The sequence below is a fragment of the Drosophila bipectinata genome, chromosome 2R (assembly GCF_030179905.1).
Source record: "Drosophila bipectinata strain 14024-0381.07 chromosome 2R, DbipHiC1v2, whole genome shotgun sequence".
NCBI classification, from domain to species: Eukaryota; Metazoa; Arthropoda; class Insecta; order Diptera; family Drosophilidae; genus Drosophila; species Drosophila bipectinata.
Genome location: NC_091737.1, coordinates 4,551,257 through 4,570,438, shown reverse-complemented (window position 1 = coordinate 4,570,438; position 19,182 = coordinate 4,551,257). Strand labels below are relative to the sequence as shown.

The 19,182-nt window shown below is 33.4% G+C and overlaps 1 protein-coding gene and 1 long non-coding RNA gene across 8 annotated transcripts in view; one reads left to right on the top strand and one right to left on the bottom strand.

Annotated features, from left to right (window-relative positions):
• Positions 1 to 2,249: 2,249 nt before the first annotated feature.
• LOC108131559 (uncharacterized) lies at positions 2,250 to 17,482 on the bottom strand. Of its 7 annotated transcripts, XR_011442362.1 has the most exons (6): positions 17,009 to 17,354; positions 10,430 to 10,653; positions 6,956 to 7,179; positions 2,902 to 3,712; positions 2,655 to 2,840; positions 2,251 to 2,552 (listed from the first exon to the last, which is right to left on the bottom strand). It is a non-coding gene; the product is annotated as an uncharacterized lncRNA (long non-coding RNA). The 7 variants fall into 7 exon arrangements; XR_011442360.1 differs by lacking the exon at positions 17,009 to 17,354 and adding an exon at positions 17,436 to 17,482 and having other exon boundaries at positions 2,251 to 2,840; XR_011442359.1 differs by lacking the exon at positions 17,009 to 17,354 and adding an exon at positions 12,170 to 12,309 and having other exon boundaries at positions 2,251 to 2,840.
• LOC108133741 (dipeptidyl peptidase 4) overlaps positions 15,533 to 19,182 on the top strand; it is a 225,790-nt gene continuing 222,140 nt past the window's right edge. Inside the window, exons 1-3 of the mRNA XM_070278426.1 lie at positions 15,533 to 15,803; positions 15,867 to 15,966; positions 16,021 to 17,025. The gene's annotated coding sequence lies outside the window, so the exon portion shown is untranslated. The remainder of the gene's footprint in view (positions 15,804 to 15,866; positions 15,967 to 16,020; positions 17,026 to 19,182) is intronic.

The window sequence follows — 19,182 nt, the reverse complement described above, 5'->3', positions numbered from 1 at the left end:
CTTTAGTCCTCTATTCCTTAGCCATTGTAGTTCGACATATGCACAGCACGACCCTTTTAGGGTATTATGTTTGAACTACAATGGTCTCTACTCTATTACATCTCTTTCCTGTCCCTCTAAATTAAAATATAGAATTTTAAATTTCCTTACTAACTCCTCTTAGCTTAACAAATTTTAAATAGCTTAATATGTTCTAACAAATCGTTTCTCGAGCGCCCCTCGGTCGTCTGGGCCTCTAAGCTTTATGATGAATACAGGAATGCTAGCTGATGCTCTTATTGATGCACAAGCCATTTCCAAATTCTGAAAGACCGCGAAAGAAAAAAAAAAGAAACCATGCTAGCAAGGATAAATTATTTAGCTAAGTTATAAAACTTTATCGGATCCTGAGTAAACTGAATCCGACAGCGGCGAATATAGCTACTATACTATTTCGCGTTATGCTCGGTGAAATAAGACCAAGCTACTACGTATCTTGAGTAACTAATTGTACAGCCAGTATATTTTTATTTATTTAGGAGTCTAATTTTTATGTTTCTTAAGCATTGAACACGATTTTAGATACAAATTCTAAAGATAGAGTTTCAAGGGATTGGATTAAAACCGATCCCCTGCAGACTGTTACAAATACAATTAAGAAAGGGTCGCATAACATGTCAGCCTACAGTGCGTTGGTAAGTAGTTTTTAATAGACTTAAAATTTTCATTTATCTTTCATGTAAGAGAATAATGTGAAAATAAAACTATTTCCGACCGGAACTCATTGGAGTAACGCCAGAAATTATTGAAAATCATCTAAACAATGTTCTTTAAGCCTTAAATACCAATGCGGATTTGTTGAAACGGACGGACATTTCCATAGTACGCAGTAATCAAAGAATGAATTTGAATGTGGATGAGCAGCTGACCTAAAGAATTTGTTACGTGCATAGTTTTAGCGTGTGTCATGTCGAACATGCCCGCATAAAAATAGTGAATCATCAAAATTTGACCATTTTATCTCTGGGATATTTAAGTCACCCAAAGCTACCAGCTGGTCACAATGGGACATAAGATTCAAAACGGACTAAACAACGGGAAAATTCTGCCAGTATGTGGGCGGTTCGGACAAAGGAGATAATGAATAAACAGCTAATATATGAAAATTCCCATTCATTTAAAAAATTCAAACATACAAATTTTCATTCAAATAAAACAATTTTGAAAGAACATGGCGCCTAATGTATTTATATTTATAATTACTTCTGTCGTCTACCTTTATACTGTCTTTTGTTTTGGATTTGATGTAAGCGTAGGTATAAATAAGCTGTAGTATGGCCCAGAAACAAATATATGTTTCGATGGAGGAATCACCTTTATGGGTTTTGGTGTTGCAGGTAGAAAAACTGCCACATAAGCAGACCCTAGTGGTCGGTACGGCAGTTTACCCTGTTTGGGTGAATCTAACGCGAGTTTCGTTTGATTGAATTCGTGGTATTAATTAAGGTGAGGATATATCGAACAATTGCTAATTTTTACTGAGAAGTTCGGACGCAAATTATTCTCAGTTTCACCCCTTGGCGTAGCCAGAGATATGAGCGGCTGCGTCATTGTCGGCTGAACAAGCGTAAGCGGATCACTATAGCAGATTTTTTATGCCTTGGGAACTCATTTAGCAGCGGAAGACCGCTAAACTGAGAGTCAAGCTGGTAATTGATTTTGCGATAACCAGTGATCAACCCTTTAAATCCGCTCTTTGTCTGTCACGTGAACGATCTTATTTTTTCCTGGGCAGTACGACATCCGAAACTGAAGCAGTCTTCACCCGGCACAGTTGGCATGTACAACGTTGTCGCATAGCAGGTAGACTGGGACGTTATGGAAGACTGGGATGACGATTATGTTTTATTACAAAATTTAATTAACCAGACTAATTTAAATTCCATATAAAAAGCTTAAAACATATCAACAATAAAAATATACCTTGAAGCACTGTACCAAATAGAGACAAAGTGGGAGCTTTGAAGAGACCGATAGATGAGGCAAAGGAAATGGGCACAAATATAGATAGGAATCTTTATTACACAAGAGAAAATGACACAAAAAAGGCGAAGAAGCGAAGCCCATCTATGCTTGGATTAAAGTTTAAATATGTTTTTATTCGCCTCCCAATATATAACAGCACATGCGGTGCACTAAATTTTTTGTATTAAGTGAAACGTTTATTTAACTTAAATATTAATTTGGTAAACACTGGTTTACAAAAAAATGTATATAAAAACGCAGAGCCTACAAAAAAACGACTATTCACTTAAGAATAAGTGAAGATTTGGATTTACAGTTGGAAATATTTTTTTGTAATAAGTCGATATTTTGGTATCGACGATTTGGTTGGTAATTTTATTTTAGGAAATGTGGAGCCAACTCCTGGAATCCAATTTTGATGATTCGCTGATCTTAAGCTAAATTTTTTTAGATGAAACAAATTGCTTGTCTGTCTTGATTTCCTATCCTGCTGAGATGCCCATTTTTTGGGCCAACTTCATTTATTTAAGCGGCGGAGGATCCTTTGTCTATTAATGCAAATAAGCGGAAATAAGTTTGAATCGGTCCGATTGTGATTAAAAGTAGGGGCTTCTGTAAATGGCGTAGCATACTGTTATGATACTACTTACAATCTTTGGGATAACAATTTTACAACAGCTTTTTAAGCTTTTTCTCCAACGGATAAAGCCTTATATGGCTACAAAATAAAAACCAAATAATTGCCATAGTCCATATTTTATCAATGGCGTTATTACTGCAAAATTCGCAGTTTTCACCTTCTCCTTAAATTACAGGGTTACAAGCAGATGCGCGTCCTAAAAAAAAGAAATTTAGAACTTGTTTAAGACTATTATTATTTACTTAAGTAGAACCTACTTTTAAGGTGATAATATTATGTCGATCATGTTTTTTCCAAAAAAACGAATATTTTACAATTCCACTTCTGCAGCTGTTGTGGGAAACGTCTTCGAAAAAATTGACCTTTGCGGTGATTTTTTTTTGTCGGTTTAGAATATCCAACTTCCGAAAAAGTTATTCTTTAAATAAATTCCCATTAACATTTTAGGCAAAAATTTTATTGTTTGCTACGGTATTAGATTAGAGACGTAGGTTGACTATTCGGTTGACGTTCGCATAGGGATCTTACTAATCAATTTACTTAACAACACAGGATTATTTAAGTGTTGTGTGCAGATATTAAAAATACTGTTAAGTTTCAGACTTCAGCGGCAAACAGGATAATCTTGTGCAGGAAATTTTGGTCTAAGATTGGCAACATTTCTGGTGTTTTATTTAGTTGGCTCCTTATAAGTAGACTAAATAATTTTACTCAGTGTAGGATGAATGATTTAGGATTGTAGGATTTAGGATTTTACTAAGATATGGATGCCACCCTGTACGACCCCAGCCATCGATGCGTTTCTAATAGAAGAAGCAGCGATGATATTAATGAAGGAATCTACCTTTTGCTTATACTTATCCAGACTCTACCATTCCAATAATCTTTTGCATGACTTTCTCTGTGAGTTTTGCAACAGGCTTAGCCGTTTTCTATAATAGTTTTTTCTACCATATCGATGTCGGATCCTTCGATGGGGTCTTCCCAATTGAACTCGGTGCATTTTCATTATTTTTCCAAAGTTTTTACCACTGCGCGTATTCCCCATTCTATAGATATCAATCCAATCTGTAACGAATGTATTATTTACAATTTAGATTAAAAATAAGTTACCTTTCATAATACCTGCATAAATGCACTTAAAAGAACATGCCAAAAACAAAGCAAAAAAGATATTTCTCTATTATTTTAGGTTTATTACCCCCCTGGGGCCAAACTTGCAACCAAACGGTCAAAAAACCCATTATTCTCGAAATTATAAAACACAACAGAAGGGGGGGCTTTTAGGTTAGTAAAGTTAGCGTAAGCATCATTTTCTCATGACACTATCCTTAGTCATTTTTGTGATAAAAAAATGCAATATAGGGACATAAAACTACACATTATAAACTATTCTTATTCGGCAAGTGCAAAAAAAACTAATTAATACATAGACATGTACATAAAATGTTCATAAAAATTTTGTATTTTTAATTCCCAACAAAATAATAAAATTCAGATATATCTTTATCTCTATCATTTTATAATTGTATTTATTTAATTATCTAAAATGAGTTTTATAATGTTTCTAATAGTTAGATTGCCTTTTACAAATTGATTTTATCATTTCAATATTTTGGAACTATAGCTTTGATCGGTGACCATGAATAGCTAAAAAACGACATTCAAATGCGCAACCTTCCTCTATCTATTATCTAACTATTTCTAAACTAACTATTATCCATTTTAGCTATGGATAAACATAATTTGAAAATATTTGCAATCTCCCTGAGTGAACCAACTAATAGATAGAGAGTGAGAGAAGAAAAAAATAGAAATAGAACAAAAAAATCGCGTAAAAATGGTAACCGCTAACTAAATGACTAATGTACCTGTTTATAAATTTAAAAAAACGCATTTCAAGTGTACATTGGCTTAAGTGTATACTGTAATATTATTTTCTTCAATCGTCTTTTTAAATAATAAACAATTTTGATTGTTTTTAGTTTTACTTAATTTATATGTTGTTACAATATTTGTTTCAATGTACTTAATAAATTCTTTTTCTCAAAAGGTGTGTTGACAAATTGCTATATTGTTTGTTAAAATCTTTTAAATACATTGATCTGTTACTATATATTTTTGGTCCAATACATTTTCCGAAGGATTTGCAGATTTTCAATATAATAAACAATATTCATAAAATATTCGAATTTTTCATTTATGTCAATTTGGCGACCTGCGTTATCAGGATATTTAATTATTCTGTATTTTTGAACATATTTAAATTATGTTGGTATATGAACTAATATAAAAGTATTTTTGGTTTGACTGCATGTCCAAGTGGAAGTTTCTCTTCATTTATATCATCTAAATCTTCCTGTTTTAATATTTTTAGATTAAATATTCCTATTCTTGTCAACTGGATTCCCATTTGTAAGTCTTCAATATATTCTAGAAAAATATATATATAAATACCTAAAAATATGCAAAATATTTTTTTTTCTTCTGCGTGTTTAGTTATTATTCGTGATGTGTTTGTATTTCTTCTTGAACTGTATGTTACGAATTGTAGACTGCACTTTAAATCTCCTTCTATGCTTACTTGGTAGTCCTTCCAATTTCAGGCAATTCTGACTCGGCTAAAACCATTTTGTAGGAGTAGTTGGGAGTGCGCCGATACTAAAGGGTGGGCCATCTAGCGTTTGCTTTTTGAACTATCGATAATTTTGACTTTGATATTTCGAATGTCATTGTCAATGTGTCAGAAACTGCAAGAAAATTGCGGTCAAAATTCGGAAACAATGAAACGCCTATCAGATAGTTTGTGGATAGTTTTGTGAAGCTTGTGCGTGAGACTGGATCGTTGATGGATAAAAAAAAACACGTTTACGTGCTCATTCAGTTCGGTTGGTCGAAAACATCCAATGTGGCCGAATGTGTCAATGACAATCCGTCGACTCGGCACCATGTTCAAGAGTTGGACATTTTGTGCACTTTCCTGCAGCGGATTTTAACCAAAGACCTTCGTCTAAGGCCATATTAGATTCTGTTGGTTCAGTAGCTTAAGCTGCATGACCATTCAATGCGTTTTCGGTTCGCGGAATGGGCTCAGGAGCGCTTGGTCGAAGATGACCATTTTTACCGAAAAATCGTGTTTTTAATAAGGCCCATTTCCACCTCGGTGGTTATGTTAATAAGCAAAACTGTCGCATTTGGGGTTTAGAAAGCCAATGCAAGTTATATGACGCCTTATTTACTAAAGGGCCCATACCCAATTTATATACAACATTGAGCCGAGAACTAATTTCCAAATAACTTGAAGAGATCCGAAATAAATCCGTGGTCAGCTATTTCAGTCAAGTACTCCTTCAAAATATTCCTATCCAAATCAGTTCCCACAGTCCGCTAAGTGATTCCAAGCGGTCCCTAATGTTCGCCAAGCTAAACATAAATTTCCGCCCAATTACAGATTTCGAGTTAATTGACAAATTGCATCATTCTATTTTCCGTCTCTCTTGAGTCAATCTCTTAATCAGTTTTTGGGATAAATATTTTAAGCCGAGCTTTGATTAATGATTATTGATCTAGAGATCAGCAGTCCGATTTTGAGATCCGAACCGACCAGAATAACAATTTAAAAAAAAATTATAAGAGCAGTGAATTAAATAATTTCGACCCATTAATAAATTGAAATTTAGAACTTGTTTAAGACTATTATTATTTACTTAAGTAGAACCTACTTTTAAGGTGATAATATTATGTCGATCATGTTTTTTCCAAAAAAACGAATATTTTACAATTCCACTTCTGCAGCTGTTGTGGGAAACGTCTTCGAAAAAATTGACCTTTGCGGTGATTTTTTTTTGTCGGTTTGGAATATCCAACTTCCGAAAAAGTTATTCTTTAAATAAATTCCCATTAACATTTTTGGCAAAAATTTTATTGTTTGCTACGGTATTAGATTAGAGACGTAGGTTGACTATTCGGTTGACGTTCGCATAGGGATCTTACTAATCAATTCACTTAACAACACAGGATTATTTAAGTGTTGTGTGCAGATATTAAAAATACTGTTAAGTTTCAGACTTCAGCGGCAAACAGGATAATCTTGTGCAGGAAATTGTGGTCTAAGATTGGCAACATTTCTGATGTGTTTTATTTAGTTGGCTCCTTATAAGTAGACTAAATAATTTTACTCAGTGTAGGATGAATGATTTAGGATGTAGGATTGTAGGATTTTACTAAGATATGGATGCCACCCTGTACGACCCCAGCCATCGATGCGTTTCTAATAGAAGAAGCAGCGATGATATTAATGAAGGAATCTACCTTTTGCTTATACTTATCCAGACTCTACCATTCCAATAATCTTTTGCATGACTTTCTCTGTGAGTTTTGCAGCAGGCTTAGCCGTTTTCTATAATAGTTTTTTCTACCATATCAATGTCGGATCCTTCGATGGGGTCTTCCCAATTGAACTCGGTGCATTTTCATTATTTTTCCAAAGTTTTTACCACTGCGCGTATTCCCCATTCTGTAGATATCAATCCAACCTGTAACGAATGTATTATTTACAATTTAGATTAAAAATAAGTTACCTTTCATAATACCTGCATAAATGCACTTAAAAGAACATGCCAAAAACAAATCAAAAAAGATATTTCTCTATTATTTTAGGTTTATTACCCCCCTGGGGCCAAACTTGCAACCAAACGGTCAAAAAACCCATTATTCTCTAAATTATTAAACACAACAGAAGGGGGGGCTTTTAGGTTAGTAAAGTTAGCGTAAGCATCATTTTCTCATGACACTATCCTTAGTCATTTTTGTGATAAAAAAATGCAATATAGGGACATAAAACTACACATTATAAACTATTCTTATTCGGCAAGTGCAAAAAAAACTAATTAATACATAGACATGTACATAAAATGTTCATAAAAATTTTGTATTTTTAATTCCCAACAAAATAATAAAATTCAGATATATCTTTATCTCTATCATTTTATAATTGTATTTATTTAATTATCTAAAATGAGTTTTATAATGTTTCTAATAGTTAGATTGCCTTTTACAAATTGATTTTATCATTTCAATATTTTGGAACTATAGCTTTGATCGGTGACCATGAATAGCTAAAAAACGACATTCAAATGCGCAACCTTCCTCTATCTATTATCTAACTATTTCTAAACTAACTATTATCCATTTTAGCTATGGATAAACATAATTTGAAAATATTTGCAATCTCCCTGAGTGAACCAACTAATAGATAGAGAGTGAGAGAAGAAAAAAATAGAAATAGAACAAAAAAATCGCGTAAAAATGGTAACCGCTAACTAAATGACTAATGTACTTGTTTATAAATTTAAAAAAACGCATTTCAAGTGTACATTGGCATAAGTGTATACTGTAATATTATTTTCTTCAATCGTCTTTTTAAATAATAAACAATTTTGATTGTTTTTAGTTTTACTTAATTTATATGTTGTTACAATATTTGTTTCAATGTACTTAATAAATTCTTTTTCTCAAAAGGTGTGTTGACAAATTGCTATATTGTTTGTTAAAATCTTTTAAATACATTGATCTGTTACTATATATTTTTGGTCCAATACATTTTCCGAAGGATTTGCAGATTTTCAATATAATAAACAATATTCATAAAATATTCGAATTTTTCGTTTATGTCAATTTGGCGACCTGCGTTATCAGGATATTTAATTATTCTGTATTTTTGAACATATTTAAATTATGTTGGTATATGAACTAATATAAAAGTATTTTTGGTTTGACTGCATGTCCAAGTGGAAGTTTCTCTTCATTTATATCATCTAAATCTTCCTGTTTTAATATTTTTAGATTAAATATTCCTATTCTTGTCAACTGGATTCCCATTTGTAAGTCTTCAATATATTCTAGAAAAATATATATATAAATACCTAAAAATATGCAAAATATTTTTTTTTCTTCTGCGTGTTTAGTTATTATTCGTGATGTGTTTGTATTTCTTCTTGAACTGTATGTTACGAATTGTAGACTGCACTTTAAATCTCCTTCTATGCTTACTTGGTAGTCCTTCCAATTTCAGGCAATTCTGACTCGGCTAAAACCATTTTGTAGGAGTAGTTGGGAGTGCGCCGATACTAAAGGGTGGGCCATCTAGCGTTTGCTTTTTGAACTATCGATAATTTTGACTTTGATATTTCGAATGTCATTGTCAATGTGTCAGAAACTGCAAGAAAATTGCGGTCAAAATTCGGAAACAATGAAACGCCTATCAGATAGTTTGTGGATAGTTTTGTGAAGCTTGTGCGTGAGACTGGATCGTTGATGGATAAAAAAAAACACGTTTACGTGCTCATTCAGTTCGGTTGGTCGAAAACATCCAATGTGGCCGAATGTGTCAATGACAATCCGTCGACTCGGCACCATGTTCAAGAGTTGGACATTTTGTGCACTTTCCTGCAGCGGATTTTAACCAAAGACCTTCGTCTAAGGCCATATTAGATTCTGTTGGTTCAGTAGCTTAAGCTGCATGACCATTCAATGCGTTTTCGGTTCGCGGAATGGGCTCAGGAGCGCTTGGTCGAAGATGACCATTTTTACCGAAAAATCGTGTTTTTAATAAGGCCCATTTCCACCTCGGTGGTTATGTTAATAAGCAAAACTGTCGCATTTGGGGTTTAGAAAGCCAATGCAAGTTATATGACGCCTTATTTACTAAAGGGCCCATACCCAATTTATATACAACATTGAGCCGAGAACTAATTTCCAAATAACTTGAAGAGATCCGAAATAAATCCGTGGTCAGCTATTTCAGTCAAGTACTCCTTCAAAATATTCCTATCCAAATCAGTTCCCACAGTCCGCTAAGTGATTCCAAGCGGTCCCTAATGTTCGCCAAGCTAAACATAAATTTCCGCCCAATTACAGATTTCGAGTTAATTGACAAATTGCATCATTCTATTTTCCGTCTCTCTTGAGTCAATCTCTTAATCAGTTTTTGGGATAAATATTTTAAGCCGAGCTTTGATTAATGATTATTGATCTAGAGATCAGCAGTCCGATTTTGAGATCCGAACCGACCAGAATAACAATTTAAAAAAAAATTATAAGAGCAGTGAATTAAATAATTTCGACCCATTAATAAATTGAAATTTAGAACTTGTTTAAGACTATTATTATTTACTTAAGTAGAACCTACTTTTAAGGTGATAATATTATGTCGATCATGTTTTTTCCAAAAAAACGAATATTTTACAATTCCACTTCTGCAGCTGTTGTGGGAAACGTCTTCGAAAAAATTGACCTTTGCGGTGATTTTTTTTTGTCGGTTTGGAATATCCAACTTCCGAAAAAGTTATTCTTTAAATAAATTCCCATTAACATTTTTGGCAAAAATTTTATTGTTTGCTACGGTATTAGATTAGAGACGTAGGTTGACTATTCGGTTGACGTTCGCATAGGGATCTTACTAATCAATTCACTTAACAACACAGGATTATTTAAGTGTTGTGTGCAGATATTAAAAATACTGTTAAGTTTCAGACTTCAGCGGCAAACAGGATAATCTTGTGCAGGAAATTGTGGTCTAAGATTGGCAACATTTCTGATGTGTTTTATTTAGTTGGCTCCTTATAAGTAGACTAAATAATTTTACTCAGTGTAGGATGAATGATTTAGGATGTAGGATTGTAGGATTTAGGATTTTACTAAGATATGGATGCCACCCTGTACGACCCCAGCCATCGATGCGTTTCTAATAGAAGAAGCAGCGATGATATTAATGAAGGAATCTACCTTTTGCTTATACTTATCCAGACTCTACCATTCCAATAATCTTTTGCATGACTTTCTCTGTGAGTTTTGCAGCAGGCTTAGCCGTTTTCTATAATAGTTTTTTCTACCATATCAATGTCGGATCCTTCGATGGGGTCTTCCCAATTGAACTCGGTGCATTTTCATTATTTTTCCAAAGTTTTTACCACTGCGCGTATTCCCCATTCTGTAGATATCAATCCAACCTGTAACGAATGTATTATTTACAATTTAGATTAAAAATAAGTTACCTTTCATAATACCTGCATAAATGCACTTAAAAGAACATGCCAAAAACAAATCAAAAAAGATATTTCTCTATTATTTTAGGTTTATTACCCCCCTGGGGCCAAACTTGCAACCAAACGGTCAAAAAACCCATTATTCTCGAAATTATAAAACACAACAGAAGGGGGGGCTTTTAGGTTAGTAAAGTTAGCGTAAGCATCATTTTCTCATGACACTATCCTTAGTCATTTTTGTGATAAAAAAATGCAATATAGGGACATAAAACTACACATTATAAACTATTCTTATTCGGCAAGTGCAAAAAAAACTAATTAATACATAGACATGTACATAAAATGTTCATAAAAATTTTGTATTTTTAATTCCCAACAAAATAATAAAATTCAGATATATCTTTATCTCTATCATTTTATAATTGTATTTATTTAATTATCTAAAATGAGTTTTATAATGTTTCTAATAGTTAGATTGCCTTTTACAAATTGATTTTATCATTTCAATATTTTGGAACTATAGCTTTGATCGGTGACCATGAATAGCTAAAAAACGACATTCAAATGCGCAACCTTCCTCTATCTATTATCTAACTATTTCTAAACTAACTATTATCCATTTTAGCTATGGATAAACATAATTTGAAAATATTTGCAATCTCCCTGAGTGAACCAACTAATAGATAGAGAGTGAGAGAAGAAAAAAATAGAAATAGAACAAAAAAATCGCGTAAAAATGGTAACCGCTAACTAAATGACTAATGTACTTGTTTATAAATTTAAAAAAACGCATTTCAAGTGTACATTGGCTTAAGTGTATACTGTAATATTATTTTCTTCAATCGTCTTTTTAAATAATAAACAATTTTGATTGTTTTTAGTTTTACTTAAATTATATGTTGTTACAATATTTGTTTCAATGTACTTAATAAATTCTTTTTCTCAAAAGGTGTGTTGACAAATTGCTATATTGTTTGTTAAAATCTTTTAAATAAATTGATCTGTTACTATATATTTTTGGTCCAATACATTTTCCGAAGGATTTGCAGATTTTCAATATAATAAACAATATTCATAAAATATTCGAATTTTTCGTTTATGTCAATTTGGCGACCTGCGTTATCAGGATATTTAATTATTCTGTATTTTTGAACATATTTAAATTATGTTGGTATATGAACTAATATAAAAGTATTTTTTGTTTGACTGCATGTCCAAGTGGAAGTTTCTCTTCATTTATATCATCTAAATCTTCCTGTTTTAATATTTTTAGATTAAATATTCCTATTCTTGTCAACTGGATTCCCATTTGTAAGTCTTCAATATATTCTAGAAAAATATATATATAAATACCTAAAAATATGCAAAATATTTTTTTTTCTTCTGCGTGTTTAGTTATTATTCGTGATGTGTTTGTATTTCTTCTTGAACTGTATGTTACGAATTGTAGACTGCACTTTAAATCTCCTTCTATGCTTACTTGGTAGTCCTTCCAATTTCAGGCAATTCTGACTCGGCTAAAACCATTTTGTAGGAGTAGTTGGGAGTGCGCCGATACTAAAGGGTGGGCCATCTAGCGTTTGCTTTTTGAACTATCGATAATTTTGACTTGGATATTTCGAATGTCATTGTCAATGTGTCAGAAACTGCAAGAAAATTGCGGTCAAAATTCGGAAACAATGAAACGCCTATCAGATAGTTTGTGGATAGTTTTGTGAAGCTTGTGCGTGAGACTGGATCGTTGATGGATAAAAAAAACACGTCTGACGTTTCACACATTTATACTGTGTGTGTGTGGCAGAGCTCGGGCAGAGAAATTTCCTATCCCCTCGGGATAGGTCCGTGCCGACCACTGCTGTAAAGTTGTTAGGGGCCTTGCCTATACCAGGTAAGACCAGGTATTTTTAGTTGTTGATAAGGGGAATATATTACATGTAAATCTTTCAAAAGAGTCCTTTTTAGCTTTTTATGTATTTGGGGCATTGGCGAGAGGATGCAAAGTGTTTTCCGAGTCAATTGGCACATTTAATTTTCGTGCATTTGTTTGGGGTGTGGGGGGGGGTTCGCATTTCATATGGTTGGTGTATTTCTCTGCCCGAGCTCTGCCACACACCCACAGTATAAATGTGTGAAACGTCATGCCCACAGCCTACTTTCTGCTATTCTTTTCTAAAACTAATGCGTTTAAATCATATCAATGTATTGGGGTGCCGACCACTGGTTTAGGGCTATGTTTATGTCTGGATGGCGATGATAATGGCATGGGAAAGGGCTTGTGTCTAATTGATTTTAATTATTTCAATAGTAGGCTCTGGAATGTTGTTTATAAATGAACTGATAAGTTTTATTATTAATGGGTATGACTGGTTGTATTAGGGTTTTGTTACCTTGGTTATAGCAAAGATTATAAAGTACATAGATGGGTCATCTCATACAAAGAAAAAATTTTCTATGGCGGGTTCCAGCAGTGGAACCCGCTGGAACGAGCGGGTTCCATTGCGTGACAAGTTAAGTTTAAGAAATTTTTCGCGCGACAACGAATGAGAAATAGCCGAGTGGTAGAGTGCTTGGCTGATGTGCAAAGTAAAACGAGTTCAAACCAGGCTCGGGACATTCATTTTTTTTTAATTTTAAATCTATTTATATTATATTTTTATTCTTTTAATGTGTTTTCCTAAATTTATAATCCAATAAAAGAAATACAAAATTGTAAAATCACCTTAACATTTTCTCAGTTCGTAGTGGAACCCGCTGTAAAAATGTCTATAAGTGCGGGTTCTACGGCATTTTGGCAGGCCGCGTCGTGGAACCCGCTCTCAAATGTTTTCATTTTTTCCGTCGTGGAACCCGCTGTAATAATGAAAACATTTGAGAGCGGGTTCCATGACAAACGGCTGGCAGATGAGAGAGGGAAAGAGAGAATTCTATTTTTAGATCGTAACATCTTTGGAACGATGAAAGTTTGAAACGTTGTAATCGAACCAATGTATGAGTAAAGAGATCAGAAATATCTTTTACTATCCTTACTCGTCAGCTCTGTTTTTGGTATGGATTCTAGCGCCTCCTTGAAGACCATTTTTAAGTATCATAATATCAACTTTGAGGGTGGCCTAGATGGATAGTGGGTCCTTATTCATGGGGTCCTGGGTTCGATTTCATTAGCGGGCGGATGTTTCAATTTTGATAAAGTTTTAGTTTTATGATTCTTTTTATATTTACTTTTATTTTTGTATTATTCTTTTTTTTTACTTTTAATTTTTACGTTATTATTATTATTTTTAATTGCATTATTAACAATTAACAATTGTTGTAAAAATAAGTGACGGACGTGTCGGATGACAAAATGCCGGAAGGACTCCCTTGAAATTTTATTAGCATTTTATTAGCGGGACATAATGAAGGATAAAAAAATTTTACAATTGTAAAATTTAAGAAAAATACTACAATTAAAGAAAAATAAATAAAAAATAATAATTATAAAAGAAAGAAAAAGTTACACATAGAGTTACTACTACAATTAAGTTACTACTCTATAATTTATTATATTTATACACATATACTTTCATACTTTATATATTACAGTGTAACAATTACACATTATTAAAAAATATTATCCATTAAAAACACCTCTTGACAAGCACAAAAAAGCCACGTCCAAAAAAAGTTGATTGGTACATAAAACTATACATTAAAAAGTATTCTTATTCGTCACGTGCAAGAAAAAACTACCTACATAATTAAAACAAAGACACTTGGCGTGCAATAGTTTTGAATGTGACATTTTATGTTATGATTACATTCATAACATAAGTCTCAAAGAATACTTTCGAATTGAATAGAATGAAGTGAAAGAAATGTTAGAATGAAATGTCATTGAATGAGTACAAGTTTGTGTTCCTCTCATAATTTGACAGGTCAAACTAAATGAAAGAGAATGAACGAAACTAAAAGTAATATTAAAGATTTGACAGATGCCTTGTATAGTATACAATGTATACTTGAATCATTCGAGTTGTTGGATAGATTTCAATACATTCCCTTTTTGACAAATCCGGAACAAAGCCGAAATTATGGAAAACCAAATAGAAAAAGAAGCCGACGAATCTGTATGTATTTGTAGACCTCGTAAATTAGTTTATTATTAAATGCAAGGCGACTTTTGCTTATTCCGCCTCTGCAAGAATCCTTCACAAGTTGTTAAGGGACTGTCACAGATGGCAGCTGGTTGAAAAGACAGTTTACCAGCGCCGGTGGGTCACTCGTTAGCTGCCGTTGTTTGGTTAGCTATTAAGTGACTACTGCTAAGAGACTGTGTTTTCGGCAAGATGCTCCGTCCCCGGTGGATCAAGAAATTTCAGGATATTGCAATATTAATGTAGCATACACCATTGATTTTAATGCTTTAGGCTGGTGGCATATGAATAAGCAATTTTTTCCGCTATTGCACAAAACAAGCTGCAAAATATTTTGCATTCCAGGGAGCAGCGCGGCGTCAGAACGTACATTTTCAAACGCAAGAAATTTAATTACAGAAAAGCGGTGTCAAATAGCCACTAATTCAGAAAACATAAACAAAATAATGTTTTTGCATTCAAATTTAAATGACTTGTAAATTATTGTTAATATAGAAATAAATTAAATTAAAACTTAAACATTAGCAACTCGAATCATTCGAATGAAACGTCTCTGTTTTTAACCATCTCAATTCATTCAATTCGTTTCCTTTTTCCTATTAGTTGTGCAAATGAGTAAGAGAACCGAATCTCTCACACCGGGTTGGCTTTGCTTTCAAATTCACTTAACTCATTTTGAGCATTGTACATTTGAATGTGTGTTTTTTGACACTCATGCAGATGTCTTGTATGTATGTATATTGAATTTTTCGTAAAAATTATAATAGTAAAGAATAATAACGCAAAAATGGATAAAAGATATGTCTTTTGGGCATATAATGCAATGAAAATTGTTACGGAAAAATTTAAAAAAAAAAATTAAGCAGTAATTTAATTTGGGAAAGAGGCAAGAGTTTAACGTTGAAAAGAGGCGGGAATACCATGGAGGAAAGAGACGGAGTTTCTTCCTTTAATCCTGTTCGAACTCTCGGCTTCTTTCAGGTCGTTTCATGCTCGTTTTCGAAATTCCCTAATGTAAGAACATTTTCAAAAATCTCCTTACAGAATTCCTCGACGCTTGTATGGGAAGTTATACAGATGTAGCTCTTTTACGGCCGCCGATGAATAGGAGGGCTTGTTGCCCAGGCCTGTTCCAGATCAAATGGTACTACAGGCATGTTGTCATCTAAACTTGGGAAAGCTAATCTGCCTTAAACAGTTTCAGGGTGCAAAATGAGAGGAAATTTCTCTGTTGCAACACACAGATAGTACAAACGAACCAGTAATGCTCGTAGTCACCTTAAATTCGTTACATTGCAAAAATGCCAATTTACTGTTTTCGGAATACTGACAAACATAAATACTTATTAACATGCATACATTGTACATATGTATGCAGAAGTTTTTCTTAAAAGCACCGCTTCAACCTGAAAAAAGTTTAATGCGCATGCCTCCATTGACAGTTAAGTCTGACTTACAGGAGAACTAATATAAGAGAAATTAGTGCAAGTGTAGCGTAAATAAAACTTATTTTTATAGATGCCGGTTGTAAATTTCAAACTAACAAAGTATTCCTAAATCTTATATGTACATTTGAAGTATTCGCAAATGTATACATGTTTTTACTTTTCATTGGTGTTGGATATTTACACCCTAAAAAAAGTTCAAACCCTTGAGCTCATTCCTACTTCATTTTAAAAAAGATAAACAAGTTTATGGTTTCGTTTTAGACAACCAACAAAAAACAAGTTAAGGTTAAATACGTTTTACATACATATGCACATACTAAACAAAGATATGCGGCAATTGTTTTTTTATAGAAATATGTATATAAAATAAAATTCCTATTGAAAGACGTTATGTACTATGTATACATATGTATGTATGTACATATGTTTGTGTGTATTTAAATAACTATGAAACGCATCTGAGAAAAAAATAAACAATTATAATAGTAAAGAAAAATAACCTTTTTATGATAAATTGTATATGTACAATGTACATACATGTTTATAATCTCCAGTATATATGTACATTTAATATGTAATAATAATAATTTTTTACAATGTTGGTGAAATAAAAATCAGCGACGGAACAAGTATCATTAAACATGCAAACATCATAATCAAATGAATTCGGCGGCTTACTGTTTAAACTGCATATGAAATGAAAAATAGCAGGATAATCCAATATTTAATGGTGCATACCTCGTTATTCATGAAATGTAAGTCAAATTATACAGTTATATAAGTCAATGTTTATAAATAACACGGTAGTGATGAGATATGTACATATGTACATATGTAATGCGCAGCGGTTATAAAACTTAGATTTGACTGTAAGAGCTCTTAAAATCAGATGTTTCTTTTACACGACGTACATATAGCTGTTGGAACTGATTGATCGGAAATGCTATAACTTTGATTTTTTTTTTAGTTAGAGAGTTCGTACGAATGCTATTTTTGGCACAATAATACTATACATCAAATTTTATAAGGACCGGCCGACCATATCCTATAGCTGACATATAGCTGAACAATCGGAAATGACCCAACTTTCGTGTTTTTAAGGACAGAAAGTTGGAACTTCGTATAGGTTATATTTTTGGTCAGTTGATCCCACCTATGTACTTACGTTAATTACGATCGGCCGACTATATCTTATAGCTGCCATCAAACTGAACGATCGGAAATGGTAAAAAAAATATTGTACCAACTTTGGTATTCTTGAAAATGGAAGCTTGGGACTATTTTTATACCCTTATAATTTTTTCCAAAAGTGTGCAACGCAGTGAAGGAGACATCTCCGACCTTATAAAGCATATATATTCTTGATCAGGATCACCTCCTGAGTTAATATGAGCATTTCCGTCTGTCTGTCTGTTTCTACGCGAACTAGTTTTTTCAGATTTAAAGTTATCGACTTGAAACTTTGCACACACCCTTCTTTGAACGCAGTATATGCTAATGGAAATGCTATAAGTTCGGTGTTTTTAGAGTAGGAGAGTTCGGATTTCGAATCCTATTTTTGACAAAATAATATGACGTACCAAATTTCATACGGATCAGCCGACTATATCCTATAGCTACCATATAACTGAAAGATCGGAAATTCCCTTATTTTCGTATTTTTTAAGACAGAAAGTTAAAACTTCGTACAGTTTATCGTACGGATCCCACCTACCAAATTAGGTGGTACCACCTACCGGCCAAACGATAGGCCGACTATATCTTAAAGCTGCCATATAAACTGAACTATCGGAAATGGTATTTGGTAAAAATAACAACTTTGGTGTTTTTGAAGATAGAAGTTTGGGCCATTTTTTATATTTTGTTTTGTAATGAATTTGTTATAGATATTATAATATTTTCATAAGGATCGGCCATCTATATCCAATTTTTGCGATATATATCCGGTTTTAACTGCAAGGGTATATCACTTCGGCTCCGCCCAAATATAGCTTTTCTTACTTGTTAGATTTTTTATTGTAATAAATAAAAAATTTTGGAATGTTTTTGGTAATCGCAAAGCCTATAAAATCTAGTAGTTTCTTTGGGTCTGCCGGCCAGTATGTTGGTGTGCCAGAAGAAACATAGTCGAGTTTTTTTCTTGACTTTGATATTTTCTGTATTTTCTATAGAGCTGCTTTCCTTATGGAGTCACGAGACGAGATCCTCAGTGTGTGTGTTTGGCATGGTGGTCTCCTGCTACTATGAAGTGGTCTCGTAGTGAGTTGGAAAACTACATAAACTCATCTTCAGCTATAGTGAAGCGAGAAGGCCAAAACACGGCGACTAGTGTAAGTTGGTTGCCAGTTGTATTTAGCTGTACATTTATAGATTTGGCCTTTAGGTAGTTATTAGCAAGTTTGTTATGATAGTGGTGCTTAATATGGCTTTTGATTAAGATTCCAGCCCCACCATGTGCTTTAACGTCTGGATGATTTGTGAGTGAGTGAATATCCCCGTAGTTAAAATTGTATTTGTTTGTAAGGTGTGTTTCTGATAGCAGCATTAATAAATTCCGTAAGGCTTTGTTGTAGGCTCCATACTATAGCTTTAAAGTTGCCGGCGATTGATATGTTCGCTTCTTGGAATGCTGATTGCAGAAATGAACTTTTTGAGGCAGGAGTGGCCAGTCCGGATTTTAAAGCGCTTTCGTATGTCACATTTTTGTCAGAGTCTATGGGGTCTGGTAAGGATCTGGCTGCAGTCGAGAAGAAGACTTCAGGGGTTTGATCTTGGGTGGGTGGGAACTATTTACTTTGGGTGCGGGCTGTAATTCCTCTTGTGGCCATGGTATACTTTAGCTATGTATGGTAGCCATATCCGAGTCCTGTTCTTCCTCTAAAGCGTTAACGTTTTGACAACGGGACAACGCG